At 41.2% G+C, this 26,272-nt stretch overlaps 1 protein-coding gene across 2 annotated transcripts in view; it reads right to left on the reverse strand.

Annotated features, from left to right (window-relative positions):
• The window catches only part of OXR1 (oxidation resistance 1), a 475,322-nt gene extending 458,199 nt beyond the window's left edge, over positions 1 to 17,123 (reverse strand). For both annotated transcript variants that reach the window (XM_059901532.1, XM_059901530.1), the window contains exon 1: positions 17,040 to 17,123. The gene's annotated coding sequence lies outside the window, so the exon portion shown is untranslated. The remainder of the gene's footprint in view (positions 1 to 17,039) is intronic.
• Between the last annotated feature and the right edge of the window lie 9,149 nt (positions 17,124 to 26,272).

Below are 26,272 nucleotides of genomic sequence, written 5' to 3' on the forward strand. Positions count from 1 at the left end.
TCTGGTCCTACCCTCACCCTTGACTCAGCCACACTGATCACCTTCCATTGCCTCATAAAGGCCAAGCTGTTTCCTCTGCTTGGGACACCCCCCTATTCCTGCCCGCAGCTCCACCTAGGCGGCCCTCAATTAGGGAGCCCCCCCTTTCACAGGGTCATGTCACTCTTCTGTATAGCCTCCCACCCCACCTACTTGGTGTGCCGAGCTCCTTCCGGCACTACAGCTAACACACTCACCCCAACACCCACAAGGGCAGGGACACATCTGCTCTGTCCCTTATTATATATACCATCTGTGTTCAGCTGAGTGCCTGACACATATTAAGATCCCAAACATTTGTTAGAAAAATGTTCCATTGCAGCCTAAGATTAATGTCTCCCAGAAAGTATATTTCAGTCATAATATACTTTGGCAGATTTCACAATGATCTGCATTCTTTGAACACATCAGGAAAGTCACAGTAAGAGCACTGCAGTAACTTCAGGAAATTTAATTGTGAGGTTTTGCAGACCAGACCTAGCTCAGTGATAGAAGTTAAACAAAAGTAGATTTTATTCCAAAAGAGGCAAAACTTCCTGTCAGGGTTGTCAAAAATGAAATAAGCTATCCTGAGATATGTAGAAAACTTACCTTCAAAATGGATATGTATCAGGCTGCAAAGTATAACCCACAGGGAAGCAATCCTCACATTCCTCGGGCGTCCAGGTGGATGCCCATTTGCCCAATATCACTACTGGCATTTAAGTCACCCAAATGGTTCACTCTGGCATGACAGCATTTAAAATAAAGTTTAAAAGACAATAAAAGTAAAAATATAAAAATCTTGGCAAGGGAGACATGTTCATTTAAATCTTACACTACCTGCCAGAGAACTGAATCAATACTAGAAAAAGAGCCCTGACCTATGGCTCTGAAGTTAGACATCAGTCCTCCTGGAATTCACAAACATGTTAAGTGGAACCCACAAGACTGACCTCTGTTAGAGCTGCCTGTCTCCCCACCAAGGATTCCAGGGGCCCAGAGCCATGAACATGGGATGGTGCTCTAAAACCTAGGCCCCTAATAGGCAAGGTTAAAATGCATGACACCAGGTCCTTACTTCTAAGGCTGCACTGGCCCCACTATAGGAGAGCCTTCAAAAAGAAGCCACAGAGAATCTACAGATGCTCAAAAACATGCCCATTGCCCTCACCATTGACATAAAACCTGCTAGAACCACTATTCCCTACGGAACGGCACAGATGGCATCTGGCAGATCAAGCACACGTGCCGAGTGTGAGAACGCACTCAACAGCTCCAGCTTTCTGGACCAAGCCATCTGCGCTGAATGAAATTTACTGCTGACAGTCCAAGAGAGGTTCCAGGTTCTTCTGTGATGCTGCGAATCCCTCTAGGAGTCTGCCAAAGCCTATGACCTCTTCTAAGAATGAGATACACAGGATTACAAAGGAAATGAAAAACAATAAAACAGTCATCAAATTATAAAAGAATGAATTCGTGACATAGTATATGTGTTTCTTTTTCTAATACTCTAAATAAAAAGATCTAACAGCAGATCTAATAATAACCAAACTTTCATCTATGCTCATTTCAAAGGAATGAGCATAGATGATTTTTTTTTTAACATCTTTATTGGGGTATAATTGCTTTACAATGGTGTGTTAGTTTCTGCTTTATAACAAAGTGAATCAGCTATACATATACATATATCCCCATATCTCCTCCCCCTTGCATCTCCCTCCCACCCTCCTTATCCCACCCCTCTAGGTGGTCACAAAGCACGGAGCTGATCTCCCTGTGCTATGCGGCTGCTTCCCACTACCTATCTATTTTACATTTGGTAGTATATATAAGCCCATGCCACTCTCTCACTTCGTCCCAGCTTACCCTTCCCCCTCCCCGTGTCCTCAAGTCCATTCTCTACATCTGTGTCTTTATTCCTGTCCTGTCCCTAGGTTCTTCAGAACTGTTTTTTTGTTTTTTTCTTTTTAGATTCCATATATATGTGTTAGCATACGGTATTTATTTTTCTCTTTCTGACTTACTTCACTCTGTAGGACAGTCTCTAGGTCCCTCCACCTCACTACAAATAACTCAATTTTGTTTCTCTTTATGGCTGAGTAATATTCCATGGTATATATGTGCCACATCTTCTTTATCCATTCATCTGTCGGTGGACACTTAGGTTGCTTCCATGTCCTGGCTATTGTAAATAGAGCTGCAATGAACGTTGTGGTACATGACTCTTTTTGAATTATGGTTTTCTCAGGGTATATGCCCAGTAGTGGGATTGCTGGATCGTATGGTAGTTCTATTTTTAGTTTTTTAAGGAACCTCCATACTGTTCTCCATAGTGGCTGTATCAATATACATTCCCACCAACAGTGTAAGAGGGTTCCCTTTTCTCCACACACTCTCCAGCATTTATTGTTTGTAGATTTTTTGATGATGGCCATTCTGACTGGTGTGAGGTGATACCTCATTGTAGTTTTGATTTGCATTTCTCTAATGATTAGTGATGTTGAGCATCCTTTCAAGTGTTTGTTGGCAATCTGTATATCTTTGGAGAAATGTCTATTTAGGTCTTCTGTCCATTTTTGGATTGGGTTGTTTGTTTTTTTGATATTGAGCTGCATGAGCTGCTTGTAAATTTTGGAGATTAATCCTTTGTCAGTTGCTTCATTTGAAAATATCTTCTCCCATTCTGAGGGTTGTCTTTTTGTCTTGTTTATGTTTTCCTTTGCTGTGCAAAAGCTTTTAAGTTTCATTAGGTCCCATTTGTTTATTTTTGGTTTTATTTCCATTTCTCTAGGAGGTGGGTCAAAAAGGATCTTGCTGTGATTTATGTCATAGAGTGTTCTGCCTGTGTTTTCCTCTAAGAGTTTTAGAGTGTCTGGCCTTACATTTAGGTCTTTAATCCATTTTGAGTTTATTTTTGTGTATGGTGTTAGGGAGTGTTCTAATTTCATTCTTTTACATGTAGCTGTCCAGTTTTCCCAGCACCACTTATTGAAGAGGCTGTCTTTTCTCCATTGTATATTCTTGCCTCCTTTATCAAAAATAAGGTGATCATATGTGCATGGGTTTATCTATGGGCTTTCTATCCTGTTCCATTGATCTATATTTCTGTTTTTGTGCCAGTAACATACTGTCTTGATTACTGTAGCTTTGTAGTATACTCTTAAATCCGGGAGCCTGATTCCTCCAGCTCCGTTTTTCTTTCTCAAGATTGCTTTGGCTATTCGGGGTCTTTTGTGTTTCCATGCAAATTGTGAAATTTTTTGTTCTAGTTCTGTAAAAAATGCCATTGGTAGTTTGATAGGGATTGCATTGAATTTGTAGATTGCTTTGGGTAGTATAGTCATTTTCACAATGTTGATTCTTCCAATCCAAGAACATGGTATATCTCTCCATCTGTTTGTATCATCTTTAATTTCCTTCATGAGTGTCTTATAGTTTTCTGCATACAGGTCTTTTGTCTCCTTAGGTAGGTTTATTCCTAGGTATTTTATTCTTTTTGTTGCAATGGTAAATGGGAGTGTTTCCTTAGATGATTTTTTAAAATATCTGCCAACAACTGTAATGGGATATGATATTATCTGTGACTTCCATTGGTGACAAAGTCACAGGTACTGCTGATGCTACTGTGGTTGGTAACCTACACCTATAATGAAGGACAATGCTAAATTTCAATTAGAGGTTAATAACAATAAAGATGTCATTTTTCCTTACCCAAGTTTGTGTACTAGCTGAATTCTATCCATGCCTGTGAACTACAGGTTAAGAACCCCAGTTCAGAAGGATATTAGATGAATTCTAAAGATGCTTTAACTTTGAAGAATCTATGACCAACTTGACGTAAGTTTAGGGTAGGGAAAAAACTGTTTATGTATTTATAGAGGGCTTTGAGGTTCAGAAGGAGAGTAGTTTATAAATCAATAGTATTTTATGTATCATAATGAAAAAAACCCTCAGATCATATATAGGACTGTCTTCTTGCTGAGCAAATTATGACCTCTAAGTCTCTCCTAGCCTCACAATCAGCCCCTCTAAGTACTCCTGCTTTCTACATAATTGTCTTGATCTCCTTCCCAACCTTTACATTTTCTAAAGTGCCATGTTTTTCATGAAATATTCATGGCTGTCTCCCTGATGGTTACTCTCAGTGAACACTGGCACAGTGGTGAAATCAGCACTTTCCTTTTATTCCTTTTTATTGTCCTGTAGAATTCTATTCTATGGAATACCACCACAATTTGTTTACCCATTCCCCAACTGATGGACCTCTGCGATGTTTCCAATATTTAGCAATTATGAATACAGCTGCTACATAAACGTTTGAGTTCTCTGGGTCTAACCTCACTCTTAGGCGCTATGAACCTGGGCCTTGGGCTGGCTTTTCCTCAACTTTTCTACAGATCTCTACTTTGTACCAGTGCAGGATGCTGGGCTCAGTGGGGTTTCTGCCCCTCCCCCAGTGGCAAAAGGCTTTTGCCAGTAAGAGAAGAATCTGGGGTTGGAGGTGGGATTTTACACCTGTTTCCAGGGGCAGCCTCTCACTATGTGCACACCTGTGGAACCAATGGGGTTTCTGTCTCTGGTTAACCTCCTTACCCCCAAACTCTCTGGTAAGCACTGAGCAGAGGCCCATGGGAAAGAACTTGTCCACTTATATGTGGAATCTAAAATATGATACAAATGAACTTATTTACAAAACAGAAACAAAGTCAGAGACATGGAAAACAAATGTATGGTTACCATGGGAGGGAGAGGGATAAATTAGGAGTTTGGGATTAGCAAATTCAAACTACTATATATAAAATAAACAACAAGGTCCTGCTGTATAGCACAGGGAACTATATTCGATATCCTGTAATAAATCATAATGGAAAAGAATATGAAAAGGAATATATATATGTATAACTGAATCACTTTGCTGTATACCAGAAACTAACGCACATTGTAAATCAACTATACTTCAATTATAAAAAAAGAAAGAACTTGTGAGAGAATGCAGACTCCCCTTGCATCTACGCTCCCAGGTATTCTCAGCTCTCCTGCTAGTCCTTACTTGACTTTCCAGAAGTTTTTAAAGATTTTAAATCTTTCTTCTTATTCGCTTTCTAAAATATTTTTATTATTATCTTTAGTTGTGGTAAAACACACATAACATAAAATTTATTATCTTTACCATTTTAAGTGTACAGGTCAATGGCATTAAGTCCATTCACATTGTTGAGCAACCATCACCACCGTCCATCTCCAGAACCTTTTCATCTTGCAAAGCTGCAACTCTGTATCCATTAGCCAAGAGCTCCCCATTTCCCCCTCCCTACAGCCCGGGACAGCCACCATTCTACTTTTCATCTCCATAAGTTTGACTATTCAAGGTACCTTATAAAGTGGAATCATATAAGAATTTGTCTTTTTGTGACTGGTTTCTTTCACCTACATAGTCTTCAAGGTTCATCCATGTTACAGCATGTGTCAGAATTCCCTTCCTTTTTAAGGCTGAATAATATTGTATTGTATATGTATATGCTACATTTTGTTTATCCATTCATCCATCGATAGACACTTGGGTTGTTTCTACGCCATGTCTACTGTGACTAATGCTGCTCTGAACATGGGTGTACTCTTCTTATTCACTTTTATGTATATTATTTCTTCTTCCTATGAGCTGGCACAGGTAAAAAAGTGTTCATGTCCCATATCTCCTTAGAAGGACTTGTCCTTTTTTGGACTTCAGTTCACTTGCTTATCTTGTGACCTCAGCTCTTGATGGGCCCAAGACAAGTTATGACTTTATATAATATACAAAATCCAGCTCTTTGTCATTGTGATAGTGGGAGTGATTTCTTGTGAATTTCTCCATCTTAAGTGGAAACCAAACTTCTGAACTTTATTTCATCAAAAATAAAAAAATGAAAATAAAAGAAAGAAATAATGTTGGGAAGAGTGGGAAGATGGAGGAAGAACAAGATGGAGGGAAGTTAGTGAAAGAGATATTAATACTCATCTTCCATATCTTCTAATCTAGGAAGTTACCAGATAAAAGCAAATATCAAGATCTAGAACTCTATGTATTTAAGAATACGGAAATAAACACCAGAAAAAAAGTGGTTGCTTCCTATGAATAAGGAATTGGAGATGGTGAGCAGTGGAGGAGGAAACTACTAGTCTATATCATATGCCTTGTAGAAAATTTTGACTTTTTAAACATGCTCATGCATAAAATTGGCTGAAAAATTTTTAAATTCCTTCAGTATTATAATTGATTCCCTGAGGTAGTAAAATGTAAAAATAAAAAAACCTGTTAAAAAAAATCTCCTTTCTTCTTTATGAAGTCTGGGCCCTATCACAAAAAGAAAGGAAAACAAAAACAAATACAATGGAGAAAAAATTACATAAATTAAAATTAATTCAACATTTATTCTATCAATGTACAAATCTACCTTAAAAGCCAGAAAAGAAATTTTGAATTGCTTTTAAAGGATAGTTCAGAAATACATAGTACCTAGGCACTATAAGCAACGCAAAGCCATATTTATATGCACAAAGTTCCCTTTCTCTGGGCCAACAGGTATCTTGTGAACCAACACAGAAAGGGAGGACTCTTACACAGAACAGCTGCTTTCAGGTGTCCACAGTGCAAAGGAGTGCCAGAAACAGCAAGGAAGAAAGTCCAGACATATGAATCATCAGGAGAACTTTGACATAGAAATTTCCAAGTCTCAATCATCTATATATATTACCTTCTCGATTTTTTAAAAATATCATACCATTAAAAAATGTAACTGCATGAATTTTTAAAGGAAGCTTTGTGTCATTATTTTATATGGAAACTAGCACTTAGCATGAAAGAAAATAAAACAAAAATGAATACAATGAAAACAAAATAGTTTTACTGGACTTTTGAAAGCTTGGCAACTGAAGCCTACTCTGTTAAAAAGGGAGCTAAAACTAGTATCTCGAATACATGTTTAACACTAGCACCAAATTGAAACTTCCTCCTTGCCTTAATAAGAAACATTGGAAGAGAACAAATTCAAAATCCTTTCAATTCACTTCAATACATATCCATACACCACCCAAAGTCATCTCGTATAAAATCAGTCATAGTGTCCCACACTCTGAGAAACACTGCTTTAAAGTTCCCTCCAGTCGTCACATTAACACATGAACTTCAGAGGTTCAGGGCTGCCTCTGTTGGCAAAGATAGCCCAGAGGCGGAAAAAGATTAAGGGGGAAAATCACTCCCCAACTCCAACCCTATTTTTAAGATGGTAAAAATGAAACAAAGAGAGGGATGATATATGAACAAGGTAATCCTATACAGCCAGAAGGCCGTGGAGAAATCGTATGAAGGAATATGACAGTACCGAAAACTATCAGGTTAAGTACTCCAGGTAAACAACTTGAACCTATATTTGTAAAGTAGACTCCGATTAAACAATAAATTCACTCAACAAGTAATTACTAATCTTGTGCTTTGTGCCAGATACTTTACAGGTTCCTGGATATGTACTATCACTACCATAGTAGACCACTGAAATATTTATCTACGTAATAACCAGAGACTATGCATGCCATGTTTACTACTGTTTCCACCAACATATAATACCATGCTTCATGCTCAGTAAATGTTTGGGGGACCACTAACGTCCTATGTATTCCTAGAAGAAGAGAATCTTAAACATGGAACGTTGGGCAGTTATCTAATCTAAGCTCCCTGGATATTTAGAAATCTCTTCTACGTCATCCAGAACAAATATGGATGATGAGCTTCTGCTGAGTGCTTCCAGAGATGGGGACTCCTGAACCACACTTATATAAGATTGCTCTCGCTTACAGTGAGAGAAAATCGGCTTCTCTGAAATTCCCGGCCACGGGTCCTAGCTCTTAAGCGAGCAATAAAGATTACATCTTTCTTCCTTTCAACAATTGGAAGCTCATATTATATTTATCTTGAGCTCCTCTTTGCCAAGTTTATGGTCTGTAGTTCCAAAAAACTACCCTTACAAAGCAAATTGTTTTTCCACTAGTTCTCCAGGGGACACATGATCATCTGAAAAGGGGTGCCTAAACCAGGCATGATACTTCAGATAGAGTTTTATAACAGAATAATAGGATAGTACCCCCTTCCCACCCTTTAGGCCTAGCTATGTGCATTGTTGTTTATTTTATCCACATTACATCAGTACTAGGTTGGATAGTGTCTCCCCAAATCTCATGTCCTTCCCAGAATCTCAGAATGTGACCTCATTTGGAATTGGGTCATTATAGATGTTAACTGCTTACATTAAGATGAGGTCATGCAAGAACAATATGGGCCCTTAATCCAATATGACCAGTGTTCTTATCAGAAAAGAAGAGACACAGATTCAACACAGGGTTGAAAGCACACCATGTGATGATGCAGGCAGAGATTAGAGTGATGCCTCTGTAAACAGAGGAACACCAACGATTACTGGCAGCACCAGGAGCTAAGAGAAAGGCATGGAACAGATTCTCCCCCTAGAATCTTCAAAGAGAGAATGGCCCTGCCAACACCTTGATTGCACACTTCTATCTTCCAGAACTGTGAGAGAATAAATTTCTGTTGTTTTTAGTCACCCAGTGGGTGGTAATTTGTAAGAGTAGCCTTAGGAAACTGACAGAGTATTTTTGTCTCGCACATGGATTCTCTTTAGATAATACACTCGTTTTATTTGTTGTTGCTGTTGTTTTGTTTTTGTTTTCCTTTTTTCCCTTCTAGTAATTCATCATCACTGAAGCAAGTTTTTCCCATCCGAATCTATGTAGTGGACATGAGTTGAGTATGCCTGCCCGGTATCATTTATTCCCCTCCTTCTGGTAGGAGCAGATTAGAGACTATGCCTTGGTAGCCCCTTGGGCCCATGAAACACAATGTTGGTGGACGGCCAGTCAAGATGCCCTGTTCTTTCTCTGAACTGACTCTTTCTTTCTCTCTCTCTCAGAATTCTGAGTCTTGGGCACAGTGACACAATGACGGAAAACAGCTAGGGTTGACTCAACCCGACAGTGGGGCATCCTTTCCAAGGTCTTGTTCTTCAGCATTTCCTTCGATTCCATGAACTACTCCATGACCATATGATGAATTCCTTTCTGCTTAAATTGCCCAGAACCAGTTTCTATTTAATTCAGTTAAGGAACTCTGATAAATTACAAAACTGAAGCTTTGAATTTTGTTCTGCTGTGTTTTACTGCTTATCTTATTTTGACTTACCACTATTGGTAGGTTCCATTGAAATTTCAGCTTCACTCCATTCCCTCCCACAAAATAATCTATGTAAGCAGCTCAAAACTTTTCTACGTACAGCTATCTATAATGGATTTATTATTGTTTTTGCAAGCCTGTGTGCTTCTGTCCAAGAAGAGGAAGCTATTGGAAGACTTAAAAGAAATTAATGCATAGTTTCCAACTGGACTACTAACAACCTTTTTATTCTCACTCCCATTAACAATGAACTAGTCACATGGTTTGAGCCCTAAATTAGGTCCTACCTGGAGCCAGATATACTCCCCTATTTTACTCAGTTACACATTCATGAAGTCTCTCTTTTTTTTTTCCCCTCAAGTCACTTAAAATCAGGTTTTCTGATTCTTTACAGTGAAAAACTCTGAACTAATTCAAGTATAAATGATTACTTTCGAGGTATAGCTGAAGTACGGTGAATTAGCAGTGTACCAGGACAAAGAAGCGCGCCAGGCATCATGCTAAGATCTTTACTTGCTTATCTTACTTAATCATCACAAGAATCATACCTGTAATCTGGTGGGTGTGATTTGCAAAAGACAAGAGAAGCTGGAAAGTCAAGTAATTTGTCCAAGTTTTCACAGCTAGTGACTAAAAAAATGGAGATTTGAATTCAAGTTTGTCTGATTCGAAAGGGAATGTTTTTTCTGTTCTGGCTTTCAATTTTAAGTCTTTCATTATTGCAACTGATAATATATCTTTACCATAAATTACAAATAAGACAACATACATAATATACTTTACAACTCACAAAGTACTTCCAACACATGTAGGTTTTAACATTTTCATTGAATCTGAAACTCTTCAAGAAACCACAATGGCAATAGCACTGATCTAAAACAAAAACGAAACTATTAATTTAGCAACAGAACCATCAACAAGGGCCAATCTTCAATTTTCTTGTCATTAATAGCAATAACCTAGTTTAAGAACATTATCCATAGTGGCTTTTTTTTTGGTTTTTAAAACTCTAGATAAAACTCTACTAATGTTCACCCCAATTAGGAAAAAATAAGCATGTACTTGATCATCTTGATCATTTAAGTGAACAGCTCAGTTGAACTCCTAAACAAATTCAATTAGAGATCCATTGATGCCTTCTTTAGTTGCCTATAAAACACCTGGAATATAACAACTGAAAAGAGAGGTTCTTGAGCTGAATAACCATTTTTAGATAAACAGAAAAAACATGGATTTAACCAAGAAAATAAGTGTGCTCTTAAGGTGGAGAATGTTAGGATGGAGACTTTGAAAAATTGTAGACTCAACTGAAATGATGCAGCATAAACTTGGGCAAATCACACCATAATCCTGAGTCCCCAAGGCCCCATCAGTCAAAAGAGGACATCAGACTACTTCACCTCCAAAACCCCTTCCTAACTATGATCCACTCCCATTGTCCTTTTCCATCTCATCTTGCTCACCAATGGTCCCACTACTTCCACTTCCTAGATGGTAACCATTTAAATTCCAGCACTAGAAGGACATATAAGCACCACCATCACCAACACTATTCATACGCACTTTTGCTTTGAAAATATTTCCTCTAATCCTATAGTGAACTCTACAGGAAAAAAAAAATCTCCATTTCAAAGATGAGGAAATTGGAGCTCCATGAAGTTAAAAAAGAAAAACAAAACCCCATCTAAAGTCACAAAACTACTAAGTAAGAGTGCCAGATCTGACTGCAAATCTCTTGATTCTCCTTAAACTGCTGTACCTCCTTCCTGGCAATGGGTGGCGAGTATTCTGGCTCATCATTTGGTCTTTTCCGAAAACATCAATTGATTCACAAGCCTGGTCGCAGCTCTGGTTCCAATCAAAATTGTTAAAATCAGGCTTCATAATCCAGAAGACTAAGATCTATGTTTCGGTCAGTGGAGTCCCAGACCAATGTCCAGTACCAGGCACGTCTGTGTGTAAAAGAGGCTGCTTCCAGCACCCATAACTGTGCTCCCAATGGCAAACAGTATATCTCTTCCACCTTCTTTAAAAGGACAGAGACAACTCTAAATCACTAAATTAGAAGGGATTGCACCAGCCAATTTAGCCCAGTATTCAGATTCCAAATGATATCACATAACGAATATTCTAGAGATAGAAGAGACACGCTATTTATACTGAAGGCTGAAAGCCTCAGGATATGTTCTAGGCTATTTGCTTCTTAAGATGAACAAGGATTTATGAACAAAAGTAAAACCTTCCACAGGCGAGGTTACCTTTTTCATGCATTACTGCTGCTTGTCCTTAACAATAATCAGCTAAAATGAAATTAAAAGCAGAAACTCTCTTTGCCTCTGCTATAGCATGAACTTCAAATTCCTGCTTTTGTTGTTCTTTTTCTTGTTCTTGAATTCAGCAAGGACAGCATACACTGTTCAATCAAATTCCCAGCCTTGACACTACCCTTCTTCCAGCTGGGCAATGACCTGCCAGAGTGGCCCGCAAGTTTGTTTCTAGGTAAGAGAAGCTGCCATATTATTTCATTCCCCACTCCCAATACTTATACTCTGATAGTTTAAAGCATAGGTAGTACCTAGTAGCCAAATCAGCAAAGATGTTCAGCTCTGAAATCTTTATATTAGTCTCATCAAAATAGTGACATGGGAAAAAAAAAAAAAAATAGTGACACGGTATGCTCAGTTTTTGAAAGTGAGCCTTTGTCACAAACATTATTGACAAAATTGATTTGAAATTCTGCTTCACTCTAACCATCATACCAGCCAGCCCACTGCCTCCTACTATGGCTATCAGAAGTATAAAAGGGCACAGATCCATTCAACAAGTATCTGTGGGGAAGGAAACCATCTCTCCTTCCTCAAATGTCAAACAAAATCAATAACTATTTCCTAAAGAAAGGAAAAGGGAGATAAGAACTGACCCCTTTCACCTCGGATTGCTCACTCCCTCCTTGTCTGATCTACAGAGAAACATGTAACTGTTTCCCCCCTAATGGTTTCTTTTGCCTTCTGCATATCAACACTGTGTTCTGAAGTATTTTTAAGAATAAGGCTATATATCTCTATAGCCTCTCCAACTTTAATGAAAACGAATACCCATCCTGTGTTTCTTTTTATAGATAGACTTTGAGACATACATGAAATATATGTATATTACTCTAAACGAACTTGGTTTTGCAAACCGGTTGCAATGCACAATGCAGCTCGGCATTGCAAATGCAGAGCCCCAGTGCCTAGAACAGAAGCTGCTACTGTTGAATTTACAAATTCTTGTCGAATTTACAAATAGAATTATCATTGGTTCAAATCATATTCCTGAGGCTTCATACAAGCCCATGAGAGGTGCCCTCTATCAACACCAGTGCGGCTCACAGTGAAGTTCTGTCTTGCTCAGTTCTTTCACTGTGTCTTTGGGAAGAGGAAGCCTTCCTAAAATCAAGAATATGCAACTGAACAAACAACTGAACAAGACAGTTCAAGGATGCAAGCAGAGAAACTGAGGTTGCCTCTGTGGAAAACAAGGACTCTCCCCACTGCCTTTTTCCAAGAGAGACACAAATCTCTGTTCCTCTTAGAAGCAGGAAAGAGCTGTTTGTCTTTGTACACACAGGAGAAAAGGAGAGGTTACTGGGTGCCCCAGAAACTAAGCAGGAGACTCTTCTGCTGCATGAATTCCTGAAGGACTGAGGGATGGTGACGGCCAAGGATGGAGGGAATGGTTATTAGAACAAGAAGGGAAGTAAGCAGTCCTAATGAGGATCCCTTTAGAATGAATTCTGAAACCGACCCACCAACAAAAGTGCTGGCAGGTGAGGGAGATGGAGGGGAGAGGGTAGAAATACTGACTAAATCTGTTTCGTTTCTCCAGGCCTCAGTGTGATCATGACAAAGGTTTTATCAAGCAAGCGTTCTGAGTTCCTGCACACAGGTGTTCTTAGAACACTTCCCTGATCTTATTACATCCAAGAGTGTAAGCTATTGTTTCCCCTCTCCAGGCAGTGTATTGTGCTGCAAGCCAGAAAGGTTTGCTTCTCAATATATGCCTTGCTGTCGATTTAAAACTGAAACTAAATGCACGAAAATTATACAGGGTTCTTACCTTCCTGGGCAGAGGTCTACAAATACTAAGGTTTCATTTTGGAACACTTCATGAGGCTTCTAATAAGTGTTCAGCTAACATTTTTCTCTGATTCGGTTCAATCCCTCACTACATGAAGAATTTATTAGTTGTAATTTAAATTAAATTAATTTTAAAACTATGTATTTTTAAAAGCAATTACCAAACAAGTACAGTGAAAAATACAGTGGCAGAACAGTTTTAACTTGTTTTCATCAAAAAAATGTTTACTTAGTTCCTATGCATACTATATATGTCTTTTCAGACATTCCCAATCTACTTTAGGACTTTTTTTTTTTTGAAGGCTGAAAAGAAGTTCTGCTAAAAGGAAACCTCTTTAATTTCCTTAAAGCAACTGTTTTTGAATATGGGGCCATTTGCAAAGAAAGTCTCTTAATATTAACTACTCTTGATTTTCAAGATAGACTTCCAATAGGAATATGTGAAAGCATCCTGACGGGAGCTGCTTTTCATTATAATCATACCTAGTTCTAAGCCAGGGTTCCTTATCTTCAGCACTACTGACATGTGGGGTTGGATAACTCTTTGTTATGGGGGACTACCCAATGCCTTGTAGAATATTAGCAACATCCCTGGCCTCTGCCCACGAGAAGCCAGTAGCACCCCTCCCCACCCAGTTGTAACAACCAAAAACACCTCCAGACATTGCCAGTGTCCCCTGGGGGGCAAAACTGCCCCTGTTGAGAACCACTGTTCTAAGCCTGTCAGTAAGATCTATCCCTGAGGCAAGAGAAAGTGATTTCTCTTCTTCCACTTTGGTTAATATTTCTCTCACTCATTATTCTGCTTCATCAAGCCATTTCACCACTTTTTTTTTTTTTTTTAAATGACTTTACCTTAGGGCTGCAAAGAGTCCATTGATTATTTCCTAAAGTGTACCTGAATTTAGGGAACAATCCTCCAGGAAAATTATTAAGCTAGGCTTCAGAGGACTAGGAACCAGCCCAAGGGTACAATCCTTTGTATTTCAAAGGCAGGAGGTGAGGAGTGGAGACAGAAGGGTTTTCTCATTTTGCACTGAATTTAGCATTATATAAATGAAGCTTTCACCTCCATGCACACAAAAGATCTTCAGGTGCCTAAACTCTGCCTTTATTTGACATCCTAATCAATTTGCCCAACTCGCCTTCCTCCATGACTCCCAAAAACAAAAAACAGGCAAACATATTTGGTTATATCTATTTGAGCAGCAGTCTGGGGAGAACAGGATTCATGGGTAAGATAATAATTTATTTTACCTTCACCACATGTTCTAATAATAATCAATGAAACAAACGCAGTAATAGAAGCAGAAAATGACAGAATACGTCTTTTTATGCAAACTTTTCACCCTACAGATATCCAGAATCATGGCCATATTTCAAAAGATATTTTTCAGTAGTAACTGTACTAGAAACTGGGCCAGCCACTGTCCTATGGAATAAGACGATATGCCCCTGGCCATTAGCAGCTTGCTGTTCTTTCTGCTGTGTCCCTCCACAGGTCAGCGATCCCCTTGCAAGACAACCCCAAACTATGGTCCTCATCACTTTTTTAGAGTTTCTCACTTCCCTTCATCTGAGTCTCCCCCCTGCAATTTGGATGTTCAGAATGATTTCTGATGTCTGAACACACAATCTCAGAGCCCAGCTCTCTGAAATATCTGGCAGACAGTAAGCACAGCTCTCGCTCTCCCTTCTCTGAGTCCTTCCACAGATGGCACAGGTTTCCAGAGTCGCCTTCATCCTCATTTCCTGTATTTGGTAAAGTCTCGCTTAAAATATGGCACGGAGGACAGGAAATATCAAGCTGGACGGAGTCTAAGAAGCCATGGACATGGTGACAACTCCCGCTCCGCCGCCCCCTCCCCTCCATTTTCAGATGCATACGCTGTAGAAGCTTCTTCCCTTCTTGTGGTTGGTGGGTAAAATATTTGTTAGTCTGAGAGGCGCTTTTACATAAAGCTTTTTGCCCTCAGTGCTTGTTTTTTCTACTAATCTGATCTTTTTCTTTTTAAGTTACAATCACCTGTGGGGAACTCCGGAGAGACCCACCTCGCGAGAACCAGTAAGTGCTGGCTATTTGGAGCCATCACTGGGATCCGTGGGGCAACAACACTGCGTCACCTGTAGGGGCAGCAGAGTGAACTGAGGACCCCCGGAGTGACGCCCCAGGGAAAGACTGGTGGATTCGGGAGCCCCTCTAACCAGCGGGACTCCTCGGATTCCCTCTGGCAGAGTAGGGACAGCAGCGTCCTCCGGGGTACCGAATCAGAGGACAAGACCGGCGTCAGGTTTGGGATGTGCAGGAGTCGGGGGAAGAGGTTAGAGAAGAGCATCATTGGACGAGCAAAGAATGTGACCCTAGGGAAAGGAGGCAGAAGAGAGGTAGGAAAGCACGTTTCCTTTAATCCCCTCCCCGTGCCGCCTGTGGAGCCCTGGATCTCCTCGTCATGGAGACAGACTGCAGCAACACACGCGACCCCGGGCGGGCAACACGCGCACAGGCGCGCACACACGCATACTCACACGCCCCGCCGCGAGTTGCTCACTGCAGACTTCTGCCTGACTTCCCGGCCCCAAACACCGTACCTCCCGGGCGAGACCGCGGATTCCTGTGGCCTAGAGCAGAAATCATCCTCCCCCACCCCCTGAAACACACACATTCAGACCCTACATTGCACCCTGAGGGTGCCGGGAACCACTCAAGAGAAGCACTGGCGGCTCCCCTGCAAATGACTACCTTCCCGGTGGCTTAATCTGTCCAAATCTACAAGCTTGCCTAAGGCGAGCTGCCCTGTTAACAAGCGAGGTAGAAGATGAAGGAGGAGCCTGGCGTGCAAGTAAACCTCAGAGAACCGCTACTAAGTCACTAGTCAGGGGGACCGCACGTAGTAGCCTCCAAGCCTTTCCTGAGCCTTTTAGCCCCACCAGCAGCCCCGTTCCTCCGCTCGATCTCTGCACCGCTCCCCTCCTCCCCTTCACCCAAATCCCTCAGCGATTTTCCTACTGGCCCTTCCAGGCCACTTTCTGCCTCCATCCTCTGTCCAGCCAGTTCCCAACATTTGGCCTCGCGTATTCGCTTCGAAGACCTCGATCCAAGGCTGTCCCTCTCCATCATTATATCGCCCTGACCTGGTACAGACTCCCCAAATTATTCGAGTCCACTCGTTTCCGGAGCCCACGGCCCCTTCCACCGGCGTCCTAAGCTCTGGTTCAAATCCGCTTTCCACGCGCCCCACTTTCCATCCATCTTCCCTCCCGCTCCTCCGGCCAGGACACGCTCACCCTCTACTATGCCTCCCACACGGCGCTCTCAACCCTATCCCCCGGAGACACCCGGCTTTCCCTCTGCGGCTGTTCTCGGCCGGCAGCCCGCATCCCAAACCCATCCCGCACCAGCCCGCTCTCTCGCTGCGCAGTCCTTCCCTCTTCCCAAGTCGGCCCCCTCGGCCTCCGCCGAAGTCAGTTCAGACTTCCTGCTTTGCCGGCCCCCTCTACCCCGCTAGAACATCCCAGTGGCCACTACTTTCAAATTGGCCAAGAGGCTCGCCGAGGCGCCGGGCACCTGGGGCAGCGGCCAGCCGGTTCTCCGAGCGCCAGCCGTGCCTCCCGCCTGCCAGCGTGGGCTTCCCCGGGGCGCCAAGCCCTCGCCCCACCGCCCAGCCGCCTCACAAACTTACTTGCGGGTCGCCAGGAGGGGGCTGCGGTGAGCGGCGGCGGGCCCCGCGGCGGCGAGTGCGCCCCTCTCGGCGGGGCTGGGCGGCGCGGCGTCGGCGCTGCGCTCCTGCGGCCGCGCGGTGAATGGGCTCAGCCTGACGCAGCCTGGCTCTGCCCCCGCCGCCGCCGAGGCCGCCGAGCGCTTCCAGACATGCTCAGTTTCCAGACCTGCCCGCGTGGACGCTACCAAGAGCGAGTGACGGCGGGGGAGACAGGAGGGAGCCGCGGAGCGGCGGCCGCCCGCCGGAGGCTACCAAGCCGGAGGCCGGGGGAAAGGGGGGCGACGCGCCGCTAAAAATAGCTAGTGCGGCAGTCGCCGCTCGGGCTTAAAGCGCCTACTTCCGGCGCGCGCGCGTCCCCGCCGCCAGGGACTTGGGGCTGGGAACCTGAGCGAGCGTCCTGCTAGGTCCCTGCCGGCACTCTGAACCCCACCCCGGGGGAAAATTAGCTTCCCGCACAGGCACCTGAGGGTTTCGCCGGAACTAAGCCCCACGCTTCCCCGACGTAGGGCTCCAGCCTGTCGGGCAGCCCTGATTTCAGGTTCTCGCCAAAGAAACGAAAGAAAGTTGGGTTAAAGCAGTGAAAAAGCTCCGCGACTGCGAAATTGGCTTAGGACTTCTGGAGAAGAATTAAAGTTTTTTGGATGCTTACTTTTGCTGGAAGGAAAAAGGAGGAAAGGAGGGTGATGATCAATAAGCCGGGAGAGAGGACCAAAGGGTGGCAAGCGGCAGGCTGTAGGGGACTCTGGAAAGAGCTTCTAAAATTAAAATGTAGAATTCTTTTCAGGGCGTTTATGACTCCTCATTCCGCAGGATTTTGCATAGTTCGCTGACACCCACACTGACCTTGGTGATTCTGTTGTTCTTGTAATCTGAACTGTAATTTTTTTAACGCACGTTTTACCTCCACCCTTCCTCCTCCAGTCCGACTTTAAACTGCAAAAAGAAAAGGACGCAAACTGGAGGTGGGTAGATTCTGACACCTAAACTGGAACCGGGCCATTTGGTGACCCTGCGCAGAGAGGGGTCGGTCCTCTTGCCACGTCGGGCCAGGAAGCGTCCTAGGTGTCCTGAGCATCCGGCTCTTCCAGCCTCCAGGTCTCAGAGCCGCCTCACCTGCAAACAAACTATCCCCGCTATTCATTTTCAGTGTATTCTACCTTAATTCCTGATCATCTACTTTTGAAAATTTTCCTCCCTTAAAATGAGAGGTACAAAAGTTTCCTGGGTCAAATTCCCGTCAGTATTTAACTCACCCCTCACAACCATCCCGTAAGAGAATCATTATTGTTCCCATTTGACAGATGAGGACGTTGAACTTCAGAGACGCTCGTCTGTTGCCTGGAGTAATAGTGTTGAACCCAGAGTCTGCCTGACTAGAAACTTCCATGGTTTCCGCATAACCTATTCCCCTGAATCAATAGCTTTATCTGATAAGGGCAGAAAAAAATTAGATTTTTCTCTGTGGAGTGCTCAGAATAGGAAAATGCCAAATATGAGTTTTGTTCTCCATTATTTTACCCCTAATTTCTTTCTCAACATTCACAGCTTAGATTGTGTGTATTCTATTGAAAGTAATGTGTTTTATTTTTATTCATTCATTCAGAGAGCGTTTACTGGGAATCTTCTAAGAACAATGCAGTCATTGGGGATGTATTTTATATCTCACAGTTCAGATTCTTTGTAAGCCTACTTTCTTTTACCATTGTTACAAATTAATGAGGTTTTGCTAACCCTACTAAGTAATGTAGTTGTGATTTTTCACAGAACTGAGTGGTATGTGTGTATCTGGACCAAGTTGTCCTCCCTCTTAAGTTTCCTCCTTCCTTCCCCACTTAAATTTAGTGCCATGTCTAGCCCAGAATAGATGATTAGTTAATGTTTGATCTTTTCCTTGCTAGTCTCCAGCTTCTTGACTCCTTCTTCCTTTAGTGTGTGCCTCCGATAGATGTCATCTCCAGGACTAGAGCCACTTTGTAATGACAACACCATTTTCCTAATTTTCCATGAGTAATTCATTGGGAAGATCAAAATGGAATTTCCCTTAGAGTATCAGCACAACTCACCCATTCCTTTCTGTACGTAGTGAAAGAAAATGAAAAATATACTTTATCTTCATCCTGGTTGTTTTTCTTCTTTCTCAGTAATTAATCTTAAGGTGGGTATGATTATCTGAACATCTTCATGCTATAGCATGCATACTAAGCATAATCATGAAAACGGGCAGATTTTGATTTCACAGTAAAGACTATGATTTCCTACCCAAATGTGTAGTTCAAAAACATATTACATTCAGGATTCTTAATAGCAAGTGACAGAAACTCAACTCTAACTAACTTAGGCAAAAAAGGAAATTCCCTGGGCCATGTAACTCAGAAGTACAAGGGGTGGTTGGGCTTATCCAAGGCTTAACAACATCAGCTAGAATGTGTTTCTCTCTCTCTCACTTGCTCTCAGCATTGCTTTCTGGTTTGGCTTCATTCTCCATCAGACTGTGTCCAGAGTGCAGTTCCAGCCCTACACAGATGACAAAGTTTGTGATCTTACAAAGAAAGCAAACCTTGTGCTCTGATGAGCAGATCAGTCTTTGTCAAAGGAGTCTGGTTGACTATCCTTGTGCATCCTCTAGGGGAAGAAACCTCTCAAAAGGAGATAAAGTATCCAGTCAGCGGAAGAAGGGATAAGGGATGCTTGCAAGATAGAAATAATAGGTATCCACCACAGGCAGGTTTCCCCATAGAACAAAAAGGACAGCAAGCCCCTGGTGGGATATCAGTTGATTAGAGTTATTCAGAAAAGAGCAAAAGGATAATGATGCTTAGAAGTGATTTTTCCTATCTCTTTTTAGGAAGAGGTGCTTTGATTTGCCTGCCTAAGGGTAGCAGTTAGTCCGTCTTTGTTGCCTTTTAGTCTTTATTTCGGGGCCATAGATACTTCCAAGGTGGTGCCACTCATTAAAGTCTTCTAATGAGCCTTCAGTCAGCTGAGGCCTCCAGTAGATAATCTGTCTCTATGGGAAAAGGACATTTTCCATATTCTTAAAGCCCATTCTTTCTTTTTTGATTTAACATACCTGATAATTATGTAAACCATTTGACAATAAAAAGTGAGATATTTCTCTTTTGCCTCCAGTCCTGAACATATAGAGGAGAAATGCTGACCTTCCTATAGTAAATGTATTATGTCTTCATATGGATCACTGCAATTCGCTTGTTCCCTTTTTTAGTATTTGTTCATGAATAAATGAATGCAATTGATGAATCACTTCATTTAAACTGCATTTTATGGTTATATTAAAATCATCAAATCCGTATCTTTTCCTTAATCTTCTTCCTCATTGACTTCTTTGCACATGGTCTTCTAAGGACTCCTCACTCAGCATTTCTCACACCACACCTTCTTTTATTTTTATTTTTATTTTTTTTAACGTCTTTATTGGAGTATAATTGCTTTACATTGTTGTGTTAGTTGCTGCTGTATAACAAAGTAAATCAGCTATACATATACATATATCCCCGTATCCCCTCCCTCTTGTGTCTCCCTCCCACTCTCCCTATCCCACCCCTCTAGGTGGTCACAAAGCACCAAGCTGATCTCCCTGTGCTATGCGGCTGCTTCCCACTAGCTATCTATTTTACATTTGGTAGTATATATAAGTCCATGCCACTCTCTCACTTCATACAGCTCACCCTTCTCCCTCCCCGTGTCCTCAAGTCCATCCTCTACATCTGCATCTTTATTCCTGTCTTGCCCCTAGGTTCTTCAGAACCTTTTTTTTTTTTTTTAGATTCTATATATATATGTGTTAGCATACGGTATTTGATTTTCTCTTTCTGACTTACTTCACTCTGTATGACAGACTCTAGGTCCATCCACCTCACTACAAATAACTCAATTTCGTTTCTTTATATGGCTTAGTAATATTCCATTGTATATATGTGCCACATCTTCTTTATCCATTCATCTGTCGATGGACACTTAGGTTGCTTCTATGTCCTGGCTATTGTAAATAGTACTGCAATGAACATTTTGATACATGACTCGTTTTGAATTATGGTTTTTTCAGGGTATATGCCCAGTAGTGGGATTGCTGGGTCATATGGTAGTTCTATTTTTAGTTTTTTAAGGAACCTCCATGCTGTTCTCCATAGTGACTGTATCAATTTACATTCCCACCAACAGTGCAAGAGGGTACCCTTTTCTCCACACCCTCTCCAGCATTTACTGTTTGTAGATTTTTTTTTAACATCTTTATTGGAGTATAATTGCTTTACAATGGTGTGTTAGTTTCTGCTTTATAACAAAGTGAATCAGCTATACATATATCCCCATATCTCCTCCCTCTTGCCTCTCCCTCCCCTCCCTATCCCACCCCTCTAGGTGGTCACAAAGCACCAAGCTAATCTCCCTGTGCTATGCGGCTGTTTCCCACTAGCTATCTATTTTACATTTGGTAGTATATATAAGTCCATGCCACTCTCTCACTTTGTGCCAGCTTACCCTTCCCCCTCCCCGTGTCCTCAAGTCCATTCTCTACATCTGCGTCTTTATTCCTGTCCTGCCCCTAGGTTCTTCAGAACAATTTTTTTTTTTTTTTTTAGATTCCATATATATGTGTTAGCATGTTTGTAGATTTTTTGATGATGGCCATTCTGACCGGACACCACACCTTCTTAATCCACACTTCTGATTATTCCTCTTTTCCTAGTTCTCCTTTATCTCACCAGTGCAGTTCTTTGCCCTTCTCTTACACCACTCTCCCATTTGCTTTCATTATCTATATACTTGTTTTTCCTCCCCCACTGAAACACAAGTTCATGGAGGATTGGGACTATGGCAAATTTATATATGTGTGTATTTTTATCTTCTTCATTGTTCTATAGATGTTCGCTGACGCATTAATGGATTATAAAGGGAGGTGAATGTTTAGGTCTGAAAAAATGGGTCTAAGCACAAAGTCCCCAGTTTCATGAACTGGAGAAAGGATGGAGGGGACTGATGCTGGGGGTAGGACGACATGGCATGTAGACTTTGTCTGACTCACCATTTTGTCTGGGGATAGCTCAGTATAGCCCCTTCTTCCCTCCTTGATGTTTTCTTACCAAACTTCTTGGTAACTTGAAGTTGGAATGCCTTCAGTATGATCTGTGCCACACTGCCAAGCATCTCTAATTTTCCCAGATATTGGCACTGACCGCTGAGCATATTCTGCCTCTATTACATAGAGAGAGCCCATTTTAGACACTTGGACACTGGGCTGCCTCTCCCTTGCACTTCTTTCATACTAAATTTGCTTTTAGAAAATCAGAACTAAATTAGGAATGTGAAGTAATTCATAATTGAGTTCTTTAAGAGAAATGGAAATATCATGATGGCTTCACTGAAGAGCTATTAAAAGCTTGTCTTTTTGATACCTGTTATTTTCCCATTGTGAAAAAAAATGTATAAAATGGAGAATTAAATGGGAGTAATCAAAGTCATTAATGCCCAAATTATTCTTTCATTTCATGACCATAGATAAATGTCATAACAGATCAACTAGTGATAAGTAATAAAGATATAAATGTTCATTTTCCCCTCTCTCTGCACTTCAAGGCTAAAACTGCTCTAGGTAATAGTCATGGGACATTAAGGATGCTCATAGTATATGTGAATCAAAGATGCTTCTTGACTAAAAGACTTAGCTCTGATGGCCCTTTCCTCAGGGAAAAAGAATGTGGATAATTATGCACTTCAAATATCAGGCTGCTCTTTTCTTGCCTCTAATTCTAACACAAACATGACTTAGTTATTGAACAAGCAGCAAGGTCTTGTTATAGCTGCAATTCTTTTCACTTCTCATTGAGTCCAATGCTACAATAATAAATATTCTTAACATATGATCTCAGATTTTCAAGTATTGTCAAGAGATTCATGACCATTAATTTATTTCCATAATACATTTGAATATAATAGATTCAAAATACGAATCTGCATCAGTTAATAATAATAATATCCAACATTTATCGGTACTTCTCTGTCTCATTCTGCAGTAGGCACTCACTTTGCATACTTTTTATCATTTAATTCTCATAGCAATCCAGTGAGGTAGTATGTTACTTGGCATCTTTTTAACTGTACATATAGAAATCCAACCTAAACTAGTTTAGGTGAAAAGGGAGATTTTCTGGCACAATAGTGGTACAATAGTGGTGCCCCCCAGAAGGCAGGGGGCTTCTCTGAACCTCAGGGTGTGGAAATACTATCATGATTCTGTACATTTCTCATCAACATCTCTCTCCTGTGTCAGCTTTATTACCCACCTTGCAGACAGCCTTCCTTACAACCTGCATAGTCCAAGGATCCCTCCTTTAAATATATGTTGAATCTATTCCACTTGTTTTAGCTTTAAAATTCCCAGAGAACTTAGTGACTTGCTTCCATAGAATAGAATATGGAAAAGGGAAAGTAGCAACCTTCCAGTGGACACCACCTTAACCAAATGATGAAGGTTAACATCACCAGTGATGTCATGTGGATTTTTTTTTACCTCCTGATACACTGTGATAAAAAGGACACTCATCTCTGTAGAATTATTTCCCCAAAGTTACAATTCTACAAAGTATCAGACAAACTCAAAATGAGTGGCATTCTGTAAAGTACCTGAACAGTATTCCTCAAAACTGACAGTCATAAAAAAACAAGGAAAGGCTAAGAAACTGTCACATACCAAATGAGAACAAGGAGATATGACAACTAGTTGTACCCTGGATTGGGTCCTGGAGCAAAAAGAGGAAATTAATGAAAAAATTAATTGGATCTAGAGTTTAGTTAATAGTAATTAGCCACATGCCTACATAATACAATATTTGGCTGTTATAAAATTATATCAGCAAGATTCAGGGGAAGGAAAATGTGTGCGCGTGTGTGTGTGTGTGTGTGTTTGTGTATGTGTGTGTGTGTGTGTGTGTGTGTGTGTGCGCGTATTCTGAGGTTGCTAGCCCAGGGAAGAAAGAGGGACATAATTTATCAATGTGGGAGTAATTATCGGAGAGTCTGCGTTTGATGTACAAGCTTGAATAGGTGGGAAAGGTTCTAATGGTTTGTTCACTTGGTTATCTAAATCCTGGTCTTGACAGGTACTATACTGAATGAAGTTGAGATGCTAGAAGTTCCTGTGTGTAATATAAAGGGTATGTGAGAGGTTATGGAGCTAGGGATATTAGAGTGGCATTATCAAGGAGGATTGGCTCACCTACTCACTACTGGTCCCTGAGAAGACCCAGGAGACTATTCTTTCATCAAGACACTGACTGCTGCATTGTCTCTCCTCTTTGGCCACGAATGAAGGTGGGAGATGTTGACATTGAAATGGTTTCTAGCATTTAATGGAAATAAAGGATTATCAGGGTGGAGGAGGCAGGTAGCAACTTAACCACCAGAGTCAAGGTGGGTGATTCTCATAGTGGGTGATAAGGTTGAAATGGTCATAGAAAGTGGAACACACAGTGATCTTTGGAATTGGCTAAAAAGTCATGGTCTCTTTTGGACTGGATACTTGGGTATCCCAGTAAGGTCCCACTTAATCTATAGGTAATTTCTGTCGTGGTGAAAATGGACTTGACTTAAATCACAATAGAAAAATCATGGCTCTTCACTTAATTTCCAGACCTGAGTTAGAGCACTGGAGTCTGGGTACACTCAGAGAGGGATCCTCCATCACAAGTACTTAATTCTTTCTCCTCATTTTTCCCCAAAGGACCTGCAATTATTTACCAGAGTGACTATCATAGGAAAAGGGAAATACCCAGATCTTTCTGGGGATTGTTGCATTCTAATTCTAGCCCAGAGTGCACTGTGGTCCGCTGGCAGGGGATAAATAGAAATTTCGTTCTTAATCAGCGTCACAAGGGGCGCTGTGGTTCTGCAAACCCATTCTGTACTTAATTTTCCCCTTCCTGAGTGAAGAGTTAGAATACATATACTCAGCAGCTGTTATTAACTCTCTGACTTTATCATGAAGGCTTTCAAGGCAGAAAATCACCCCTCAAAACACACAAACAAACCAAAATACTCCCCAAAGACCTAGACCTTAACCTCCCTAGCAAAGTAACAAGAAGTGAGCCAAAGCAACATCACATCGCTAGGGGAATCATAGAGAAAAGTGTTACCACCGAATACTTGAAGGTTGCAAGGGTAGTGACTGCAATCACATCCCCCATTTAACTCACCTGTTTAATTTATGCACAAGCTATACGGATACTGGAAAAAGACAGAGGATTCTCAAAAGCTTAATTAGGTGATTGCACCAACTGCAGTTGATTTTTCAAAGGTGACCTCATTACTGGAACAACTCAAGACAGCCCCTGACACCTGGTATGCATCTATTTATTGGCCACATGTGTTTTTCATTGTCTCTATAAACACAAAACTGCAGAAGGTATTCGATTTCTTTATTTGATAGAAAAGCAGGACAATTTACTGTCTTGTCTCAGGGCAAGATCAACTCTCTGGTTCTGCACCATAACATATAATCCAGAGGTCCCTTGACTATGTCATCATCCCCCAGCTTTCATGCTGGACAACTACACTGATGACACTCTCCTAGTGGGATCTGGTGATCAGAAAATAGGAGGTGTACTAGTTGCCTTGATAAGACATCCAGGAGATAGGGAGATAGATTCAGATAAAAATTCCATGTCAGTATGTATTTATGGATATATGTACTTATTATCCAGTTATTTATTTAATGGTGCTCCTCTTGACTAGAATGTACATTCCAAGAGAGCAAGGATTGTGTCTACCTTGTTGATCATCATATTCTCAGCACAATCTTGGCACCTAGAATAAATGAATGTTCAATGGATAGGTGTGTTCTTTAATGCACACCCTCTCGTAAAGAATGGTGAGAATTTTATAACAGCTATCTTCTTCAGCTAGAGATGAAGTTTTTACTGGTAGACATTATAATTCAGAAAGGTTTTGAATTGTGCTAAAACAAGATTTGTTGTGAAATCATTTGGAGGATGAAGCATGGTTTGGAATAGGTGATAAACATTATAAATGTCCTTAAATCTCAGTGACTTGTGTTTGAAAGAATTTCCATTTATGAAAAAGGACAGAATAATTACTTACTTTAAGAGATGCTAAGAAGATACTGGTCACATAGGGCAATTATGATATTCTTTTGTGTATCCGTTGTTCGTTTTACCACTTAC

This window comes from Balaenoptera ricei, chromosome 17 (assembly GCF_028023285.1).
Source record: "Balaenoptera ricei isolate mBalRic1 chromosome 17, mBalRic1.hap2, whole genome shotgun sequence".
Lineage (NCBI taxonomy): Eukaryota > Metazoa > Chordata > Mammalia > Artiodactyla > Balaenopteridae > Balaenoptera > Balaenoptera ricei.